Below are 11,062 nucleotides of genomic sequence, written 5' to 3' on the forward strand. Positions count from 1 at the left end.
ACCTGATTTTTATTTCCAAACAAAATGCAACGTCCCCACGAAGTTGGGGTACAACATCATTCTGAGTCATCATACAGTAAACATCTGTCACCTTCTCATCAGTGACATGTCTCTAAAGAGTTTCAGGGTCAATGCATGTAAAGATTTTTGACATCTTCTTGGGACTCTTTAAACGCTTCCAAACAGTTTGCTGTAATTATAAATCTCCCATGTCTTGAGGTAGTTTATTAGGATGTGATTTAACTTCTTTGTGGGATTTGATTGGACAGGAATCACAGGACTGGTTGTTCTAAGCCTCATAGACAGGAAGTAATAAAGTAGTGACTGCAGGTTGAAGGAAAATAGTGGAGTAAAAGAACCAATACTGCACTAAATTTTCTCAAGTACTTAGTGAATTACGATTCCTAAGAAAAAACTACTTCATTACAGTAATCTGAGTATTTGTAATCTGTTACTTTACACCACTGCTAGTATCTTGCAAAAAATCTAGTGTAGCGTATGTCATGTGTCTTTTTAGATCTTATGCCAGTTTCACTTAGGAACTACTTAAGGTGGAGCTGATGGCAGGGGGAACTATAAAAATGATGCACCACTGTGAGTAGACAGACAAATGCATTCACTTCCTAGCCGTTAGCATTCAACAAGCTAAGGAATGCTTATGCTTTTCTTGAGTTTCTCTCTTCCGTAACCAGTCAGTGGGGTATGTTTGTTTTGAATGATTTGTTAGTTTTGTTTGATTTGAAGAGCAATGTTATTGTTGTTGTTGTTTGTTTGTTTGTTTGGTGTGTGGATTTAACTGTTTGTTTATGAGCTGTGTGATATATGAGGTCAAATTGTATTAGTCAAGATTATGTGATCATTATATTATTTGTGGCCTTAATGTGATGATTTTGATTAATTTGTTATGGAAATACACTGTTGTAATTTATTTATTTATTTTTTTTTTTTTGTCCTTACGTCTGGTACACCCCTGATGTCTTATGGTCTCCCCTCTATGTTGAGAACTAAAGAATTGCTATGAAAATAAACCAGTCAGTTGAAAAAAAAACGTTGCTCGTTTGTTGCTGGAGCGAGCAGTAAGAACTCTTTTTTTTTTTGAGGAAAGATATAGAAATCCATTTCTTATAGCCAAATCATTTAGAGAAAAGCTTTATGCTTGGCCAAAGATTGGTCCCAAGGACAGTCTGGAACTACAAGTGCTTGTAGATTTCCTTCGTAGCTGCCATTCCTTAAATTTAAGAACTTAAAATGTTGAATGATTGTAATGAGAACCAAAAAAACTCTTGGTAAGCTGCCTGATTGGTTAATTTCAAGATGGAACAGAGAGGTGATGGAAACTGAAGAAAATACTAAAACATTTCCAAGTTTCAGCCAATTTGTTAAGTTCCTCACAAAGGAAGCCAAGATTGTGTGCAATCCAATAACATCACTTTATGCTCTGAAATCAAGCAATAAAGAAGGAACAAGGACGTTGAAGACTTGAAGCTCTGTGGGAAAGGTGTTGGTGACTAATTCTGGTGGAAACAACCTCATCTTGGTGAGTTATGTTTTTTGTCAAAAAAATGTCTGTAATCTTCATAAATGTCATGAGTTCATGGAGAAGACAGTTGTTGAACGACACAAGTTTGTCTACAAGAAGATTTTATGCTTTGGTTGTTTAAAGCCTGGACACCATTCAAGTATTTGTGAAAACAGAAGTGTTTGTGACATTTGTGCAAAAAACCATCCTACCTGTCTTCATGAAGATCGTTCAAGGAGTGTTGAAAATCATGCGGTGACTGAAGGCTTTAAGGAGAGTACAGATCCTTTTCAACATAGATACACAAGAGTTCTAAATGAGGCAACTTCGAACTAGGTGATGCAAGAAATTAATAGTACCTGCACTTCTTCTATTATACCTGTATGGGTGTCTACAACATCTGAACCAGAGAAGGAGGTTCTGGTATTTGCTCTCCTTGTTACACAAAGTGATACAACCTTTATTCTTAAAGAGACTACACATGCACTGAATGTTAAGAAGGAAGCAGTTCAATTGAAACTTGCAACTATGGCTTCAAAGATAGCAGTCATTTCTTGTTTTAAAGTGAAAGGTCTTCAAGTTAGAGGATTTTATTCACAAATTAGGATTCCTCTGCCAACAACCTATTCAAGAGAGTTTGTTCCTGCCAGCAAAGATCATATTTCTACACCACAAACAGCGAAAGTATGGCCTCATCTTGAACAAGATTGTGATGTTGGCTTATTAATTGGATAAAACTGTCCACAGGCTCTTCTTCCAAGAGAGGTGGTGGCTGGTGAAGAATATCAACCTTTTGCACAGAGCCGATTTGGGATGAAGTGTAATTGGTCATGGTAATCCATGTGTTGACTCATGGACGGATGTGTTGACGGACTTATGGAACAAGTCATCAGGTTATTGTGAGGCAATAATACCAAATATACCAGCTTCTGTCATTATTAAAATGAAGCTGAACTATGTCTGTCGAACACAAATCAAAGAAGTGGTTTCTCCAATAGATGCCATCAGGGTGTTTGAATCTGATTTTTGTAAACAAGAATTTGAGGATTGTTGTATGTCTCAAGAGGATCTTTGATTCCTAGGGAAAATAAAAGCAGGTACATCATTAAATGAGGCTGGACATTTTGAGATGCCACTACCGTTTATATGGTGACCGGCCTAACTTGCCAAACAATAAAGTCTGTGAAGTATATTGTCTCAAATGCTTGAAAAGAATATTTAAGAAGGATATGCAGAATTATAGTGATTATACTGCTTTCATGAATTAAAATCATTGCTTGTGGAGATGCTGAGAAGGTTCCACCTAAAGAAGCTGAGAAATATGCAGCATGCTGCATTCCTCATCATGGAGTGTATCATCCAAAAAAGCCTGGAAAAATTTGAGTCATTTTTGATTTTTCTGCAAAGTTTCAAGGAACTTGTTTAAATGGCCTTCTTTTGACAGGCCCAGAGCTGACAAATACTCTTGTGGGTGTCTTGTGTCATTTCAGGAAAAATTCAGTAGCAATTATGTGTGAAAGAACACGTTTCATCAGTTTCATGTAAAAGCAGAGGACCGAGATTATCTTTGATTTCTTATGGTGGGACAACGACAATTTGGAAGCTCTCCCTCCAGTGTATCAAATAAAAGTTTGTTTATTCGGTGCAGCTTCTTCCCCAGGTTGAACAAATTATTTTTCTTAAACATCTTGCTGCTGAAGGAAGATGAATGTTCTCTGAAGATGTTATTAGGTTCATCCAAAGGAACTTTTAAGTTGATGATGTAATAGTAAGTGTGCCAACTGAAGCTGAAGCAATTGCTCTTGTGACTAAAGCTTAAAAACTCTGTAGCACTGGGAAAATTCGACTTCAAAAGTTAATTTCCAACAGTAAAAATGTTATCACTTCAATCTCTCAAGAGTGTGACAATAGGAACTAATAATATCTGTGTTGTGGGAGAGGGAACCTGTTTGAGTGTTGCACTGTCAATGTTGTGAGTAACAGAGAAGTTTTTTGGATTAAACTGAGTTAGACAGTTATCATGGTCTCAGTGAGTCTCTTTACTGGTGAAGAAAGTAATCTTTAAACATGGTGGCAGCGGTGAGATGATCTAGACATCTGGAGATTAAGAGTCTAGACGGCTGATAAATAACTTTATAGAGATTTTTTTTTCTAATAGCGAGTATGGACGGACTAAAACCTCCACTGCCATTCTGCATGGATGCCGACAATCTTGCAAAATCCTGGAAATTTGGAAAGACCAGTTTCAACTCTACATGGAACTCACTATGTCGGACGTAGAGGGAAAAAAAACAAAGTCAAGCTGTTGCACTATTTAATCGACGAGAGTGGCCGGGAACTGCTGGAAACTTTAATGATTGACGTTGCAACGGATGCAAGAATGGTAACAAACATCATTGCAAGGTTAGACGAACAGTCTAAATGAGACAGTAGAACGCTATCGATTCTTCACGAAAACTCAGGGAGTTGATCAGTCGATTGATAATTATGTAACGGAGCTAAGAATGCTCGCGAGGACATGCAGTTTCGGCGACATAAAAGACTCATTAATACGCGACAGAATTGTTTGTGGAATTAACGATGCAGGGCTGAGAGAGAGACTGCTTTGTGAGAGAGATCTGACTTTAGAAGCATGCGTGCGGATTTGTAGAGCAGCGGAGCTATCGCGGCAAAACAGCAAAGCCATTACAGGGGCGGCAACAGAAGAGGTGCACGGAGTACGACAAGCAACGCGGAAAGAGCAGTATCAAACCGGTAACATAATTACATGCAAATTCTGTGGAAAAAAACACAAAATGAACAAAAGGAAGTGTCCAGCTTTTGGAAAGAAATGTAAAAAATGCGGAAAAGAAAACCACTTTGCAGCCACATGTAGATCTCAGTTAAAACAATGGAGAAAAAGAACGGTGCACAATGTCAACGAACAAGACAGTGATGAGTATGAGGATATTCTCACTGTTAGCGCAACAGACTCTGAGACTGTAAATAAAATAGAGAGCAAAAGAGAAAAGAAAACTCAGTTGTTTGCAGGAATGCTCATTGGAAAGGATGTTGTGAAATTTCAGATTGACTGTGGGGCAAGCTGCAATGTTATTCCTATAAACTTACTGAATCCGGACACAAAGCTAGAAGACACCAAGACTGTGCTAGTAATGTACAACCAAAGCAAAGTGAAGCCGCTTGGAAAATGTAAACTAAAGATAAGAAATCCAAGAAACCAAAAGCTTTACAGGCTTGAATTTCAGGTGGTGGATGTTAATTGTACTGTGCCATTATTGGGCAAAAGAGCAAGTGAAGCCATGAATTTGATAAAAGTTCAATATGAAAACATCCTAGCAATAGACAGCATAGTGACCACAGAACAGCCCTCCACCAGACCATGGTCAATACAGCACATAAGAACAGAATATGCTGATGTATTCACGGGTGATGGCTGTCTAGAGGGAGCATATAAAATTGAGATAGATGACACAGTAAAACCAGTACAGCTCCCCAAAAGAAGAGTTCCGGTGGCCATAATGAAACCCTTAAAAGAAGAACTACAAGATCTTCAGAGGAGAGAAATTATTGCACCAGTAGAAAGGAGTACTGATTGGATCAGTAGTATGGTGGTTGTACAGAAGGCTAATGGCAGACCTAGGGTATGTATAGATCCTAGACCCCTAAATAAAGCTTTAAAGCGCAGCCATTTTCCACTACCAACCATCGACGATATACTCCCAGACCTATCAAAAGCCAGAGTCTTTACAGTTTGTGATGTTAAAAGTGGGTTTTGGCATGTCAAGCTGGAAGAAGAGTCCAGTTATCTTACCACATTCTCTTCTCCCTTTGGAAGGTTTAGGTGGCTCCGTATGCCAATGGGCATAAGTCCAGCTCCTGAAATCTTTCAGCGCAAATTGACACTTGCGTTAGAAGGGCTACCAGGGATATATAATAGCAGATGATGTGCTTATTACAGGACAGGGAGAGACGCAAGAAGCAGCAGAGAGAGACCATGATGCAAAATTAAAAGCATTCTTGACGCGATGCAGAAAGAAAGGTATCAAATTGAATGCAGACAAATTTAAACTGCGACAAAGAGAAGTCTCCTACATAGGACACCTGCTGACAGAGGACGGACTGAAAATCGACCCAGATAAAGTTAAAGCAATAACACACATGCCAAGACCAATGGATGTGAAAGGTATTCAAAGATTGTTGGGGATGGTTAATTACCTCTCAAAGTTTTGTGCACATCTGTCGGACCAGTGTGAAGTTTTGAGACATCTGACACACAAAGACAGTGAATGTAAATGGACTATAAAACAAGAGGAGGCATTCAGCAAAATAAAGGAAACCATTGCTCATGCACCAGTACTGAAATACTACAACCCGGATGAAGAACTCACCGTCCAATGTGATGCCTCAGACACGGGCCTTGGTGCTGCACTAATGCAGAGAGGTAGGCCAATAGCATATGCCAGTAGAGCGCTAACACACACAGAGCGTGGTTACGCACAAATAAAAAAAGGAGTTTTTGGCTCTACTTTTCAGCATGGAAAAATTTCACCATTATACTTATGGGCGGAAAGTGACAGCACAAAGTGATCACAAACCACTAGAAAATATTCTTCGTAAGCCGCTACTGAGTGCTCCAAAAAGACTTCAAAGGATGGCGCTGAGACTTCAAAAGTATGACGTAGATGTTGTGTACGTTCCAGGTCGTGACATGCTGTTAGCCGACACCTTAAGCAGAGCATACTTGCTTGATAGTGTTGCTGCTAACTCTGTGGAAGCAGAAATCGAAACAATTAACATGACACAGCACTTACCAATTTCAGAGGACAGACTCACAAAGATTCGTTATGCAACAAAAGATGACAAAACATTACAGTCCCTAATCAACACCATTCAACAAGGGTGGCCAAGGAACAAGACAGAAACACCACAGGAGATCAGACACTATTATCTGTTTCAGGAGGAGCTGAGCTACCAGGACGGCATTGTATTCAGAGGTGAACGAGCTGTCATTCCTGCTAAACTCCGCAGGGAGATAATACAACGTATACACTCCTTTCACATCGGTGTGGAGGGATGCCTTAGGAGGGCCAGAGAGTGTGTTTACTGGCAGGGAATGAACGAGCAAATCAAAGCATATGTGCAAAGATGTGACACTTGTCGTTCAGTTGACTTTAAGCAGCAGAAGGAGACACTGATTCCACATGAAACACCAAATAGACCCTGGGCCAAGGTAGGCACAGATTTGTTTACATTTGACAAGAAGGACTATCTAATAACAGTAGATTATTACTCCAATTTCTGGGAAATAGACTATCTGCAGGACACCAAATCAAACACCATAATCAAGAAGCTGAAAGCTCATTTCGCCCGACAGGGCATTCCGGATATTGTATTTTCAGATAACGGCCCGCAGTTTTCATCTCAAGAATTTCAGAATTTCAGTCGCCATTGGGAATTTCTTCACAAGACCTCATCCCCGGGGTACCCTCAAAGTAATGGTAAAGCTGAAGCGGCTGTTAAAATGGCCAAGAGACTTATGCTGAAAGCAAAAGCATCAAGGCAGGACCCATACTTAGCTATCCTGGACCACAGAAACACACCATCACAGGGATTATCAACCAGTCCAGCTCAGAGATTACTTAGCCGTCGAACTAAAACATTACTACCTACAAAAATTAGTCTACTACGCCCAAAAGTTCAAAATGTCTTGGGGGAAATAAAAGCCAACCAGCATCGTCAACAAACTTACTATGACAGATCAGCTAAGGACCTAAGCACTCTGAAACAAGGGGACATTGTGAGAGTCCAACCATTTGAGCCCCATGCGATGTGGAGAAAGGGCACAGTGCTGGAACACGTCGACCCAAGATCCTATAAAGTCCAATTAGATTAGGGAGGTGTAATAAGGCGAAACAGGAGACACCTCAGGAAGGCTTCTGAGATGACACCAAAGAACAAAACAATGACTGCTCATTGTGAGGGTGCTGAACATGCCAGTGTAGCTGGCAGTTTACCAACGCTTGCCAACAATGCAGAACACCAGATGCAAAATGCAGACAAATCTGCTGCATCACCTGTTGTCACAAAAGCAGGACGTGTTATGATCAAACCAAAATACCTAAAGGACTATGTTACATGAGGGAAAAAAAAAAAAGGGGAAGAAAAGATGAACAATTGACATTCATAAGCATAAGTTACATGTTAGTGATATGTTATTTCAGTCTGTTTAATTTAAAGCACAAATTATGTGCTAGGGGGGTTTAATGTCTTTATTTCGGGAAAAAAAAAAGAGAAAGGATGTGACAATAGGAACTAATAATATCTGTGTTGTGGGAGAGGGAACCTGTTTGAGTGTTGCACTGTCAATGTTGTGAGTGACAGAGAAGTTTTTTGGATTAAACTGAGTTAGACAGTTATCATGGTCTCAGTGAGTCTCTTTACTGGTGAAGAAAGTAATCTTTAAACAAAGAGGATCTTGCTGAAGGAGTAAAGGATTTGGATCTGGAGCTGGGTCAGGTACAGTATATGTAGAGAGAGCACTTGGTGTTCAATGATCAATTGCATCTGATGAATTCCAGTTTAGAGTCAATGTAAAGGAACATCCATTTTCTCGCAGAGGAGTGTTTTTAACGATAGCATCTGTGTTTGATCCACTTGGGTTTATGGCACCATTAATTTTGGTGGGTAAGAAGATCCTACAACAGTTGTGCTACAACAAGGTTAGTTGGGATGACTTATTGCCTGAAGACTTGCAATCTTAATGGGAATATTGGCTTTTAGATCTGCCAATTTTAGCTGATGTGAAGATCCCATGATGTTATGTTCCACAGACACGTAAAGAAGCCATTCGTTTTGAAATACATCATTTCTCTGATGCTAGCATCTTGGCATATGAGGAATGCTCTTATCTTTGAACAGTCAGTGCATCAGATAAGGTTCATTGCTCTTTTGTCATGGTAAAGTCACGAGTTGCACCAACAAAAATAACATCCATACCATGACTAGAACTTTCAGCTGCAGTAGTCACTGTACGGGTCAGTGATATGCTCAAGAGAGAATTGGACATTAAGGATTAACAGGAATGTTTCTGGATTGATTCTAAGGTCGTTCTGGGATACATCAACAATGTTGCTGGATATTCCAAGTTTTTGTAGCTAATCGTGTTCAACATATCAAGTTGAGTACTAATTCGAATCAATGGAAATATGTAGGCACAGAAGTCAATCCTGCAAATTCTGCATCTAGAGCTTTAATGATGGAACAACTAGTGGCGTCAAGTTGGCTCACAAGACCAAAATTCTTGTGGCAAAAAGATCTTCCCAAAGATGATGATAACGTGGGAGATGTGATCTTCAAAAGGTTCAAGTTTTCAATATCCAAGCAAACAAAGAAAAATTCTTGTTAGAAAGTCTTCTTAAATTCTCGGACTGGGCAAGGATGTTGAAGGCCATTGCCAGACTTAAACGGTATGTGAGAGAAGATAAAGGTCTTGGATCCAAATCTTCTGAACCCACTACTTTGGAGCAAAGGAAAGATGCTAAGCTCTTTATCATTCGATTAGTTCAAGAAGCAACCTTTTCCCATGAAATAGCGAGTCTCAAGAAACAAATAGCATTTACATCTGATGCTCAAACCAAAGGCCAGTTGCACAAGTTAAGTCCCTTTCAGGATAATCAAGGCATACTTCAAGTTAGAGGTCGCTTGGCAAATGTTACTCTTCATTTAGATGTAAAATATCCTGCCATTCTTCCAAGGAAAAATCATTTCTCAGCATTACTAATCAAACATCTTCACGAACGAAAATGAATGAACTTCGGTCCAACGGCATATGGATTGTTGGATGCAGTAGTGCTGTTTCTTCTCACATATACAAATGCTTGAAATGTTGGAAATTCAGAAGGTGTGTAGAAGAGCAGAAAATGGCTGACCTCCCTGAAGATCGTGTGCAGCCAACTCCACCTTTTCTATTGTGTGGGATGGATTGTTTTAGACCTTTTTATGTTACTGATGGTAGAAGGCAACGCAAACGTTATGGGTTGTTGTTGACCTGTATGACCCATACACATTGAAATGCCATATACATTGAAATGCTTAATGCTCTGTCTACTGATGCATTTTTTTAATGTTCTGCGCTGCCTTTATAGCCATTCGTGGAACAGTTCACAAAAGTCGATGTGATCAGGGTACAAACTTTGTGGGGGCAAACAGAGAATTTATAAACTCATTGACAACAATGGATTAAGGGCAGATAAAGAAACTAGAATGTGAGTTGATTATGAACATTCCTTCAGCAAGTCATTTGGGAAGTGTCTGGGAAAGACAGATATGTACCGTAAGAAATGTTTTGACTTCTGTCCTTGACCAATGTCCTAGGGCTCTTGACAGTACTTCCCTGTGAACGCCGTTGCATGAGGTTATGGCTATTGTGAATAGCAGGCCTTTGACTGTTGAGCATTTAAATGACCCTCTAGGTCCAGAACCTCTTACCCTAAATCACATCTTGACGATGAAGTCCATGATTGTGGAACCACCACCTGAAGAGATTGTCAAAGAAGATCTTTATTTCCGTAAATGATGGCGTAGAGTGCAGTAGTTAGTCAACAACTTCTGGTCATGTTGGAAAAAAAAAAGTATATTTTAAATATTTATCAGACACTGAAATGGAATAAGAATCGCAGGAATGTTAAAGTGAATGACATAGTCATCCTTCAAGAGGATGTTTCACCACGTAACAAGTGGAAATTGGCAAAAATGGTAGACGTGTACTAAGGAAACAATGACAAAGTGAGATAAGTCAAGTTGTTAAAGAGTGACTCTGCCTTGAATGGAAAGGGTAAACAATTGTCTAAACCAAGTTGCCTTGAGCCTCCAATACAGAAGGTAGTCATTCTTCTTGAAGCTGATTGAAGACTGCTTGATTTACACTATCACTCCATGGGTTGCATTATTTTTTTCATAATTGTGTTTAAGTGGGATTTTTGTAAAAATAAATAAATAAATAAAATCACAAGTGATTTGGTGGAAGTGTCATGAGTCTTTTAAGATCTTATGCCACTTTCACCTAGGAACTAATTAAGGTGAAGCAGATTGTTGGGGGAACTTAAAAAATTGATGCACCACTCAGACAAATGCATTCACTTCCAAGCCGCTAGCATTCAACAAGCTAAGGAATGCTTATGCTTTTCTTGAGTTTCTCCCTTCCGTAACCAGTCAATGAGGTATGGTTGTTGGTTTTGTTTGATTTGAAGTGTAATGTTGTTGTTTGTTTGTTTGGTGTGTTGATTTAACTGTTTATGAGCTGTGCGATTTATAAAGTCAAATTGGATTAGTCAAGATCATGTGATCACTTTATTATTTGTGGATTTAATGTGGTGATTTGGATTAATTTGATATGGAAATACACTGTTGTAATTTATTGTTGTATGATTTTTTTATTTATTTCTTACGGCTGGTTCACCCCTGACATCTTGTTGTCTCCCCTCTATGTTGAGAACTAAAGAATTGCTATGAAAATAAACTAGTCAATAGAAAAAGAAAAAAAAA

General features: G+C 39.1%; 1 long non-coding RNA gene across 1 annotated transcript in view; it reads left to right on the forward strand.

Annotated features, from left to right (window-relative positions):
- The first annotated feature begins 10,637 nt into the window (after positions 1–10,637).
- LOC141377512 (uncharacterized) overlaps positions 10,638–11,062 on the forward strand; it is a 53,566-nt gene continuing 53,141 nt past the window's right edge. Inside the window, exon 1 of the long non-coding RNA XR_012389731.1 lies at positions 10,638–10,737. This is a non-coding gene — a long non-coding RNA (uncharacterized lncRNA). The remainder of the gene's footprint in view (positions 10,738–11,062) is intronic.

The sequence above is a fragment of the Danio rerio genome, chromosome 14 (assembly GCF_049306965.1).
Source record: "Danio rerio strain Tuebingen ecotype United States chromosome 14, GRCz12tu, whole genome shotgun sequence".
Taxonomy (NCBI): Eukaryota; Metazoa; Chordata; class Actinopteri; order Cypriniformes; family Danionidae; genus Danio; species Danio rerio.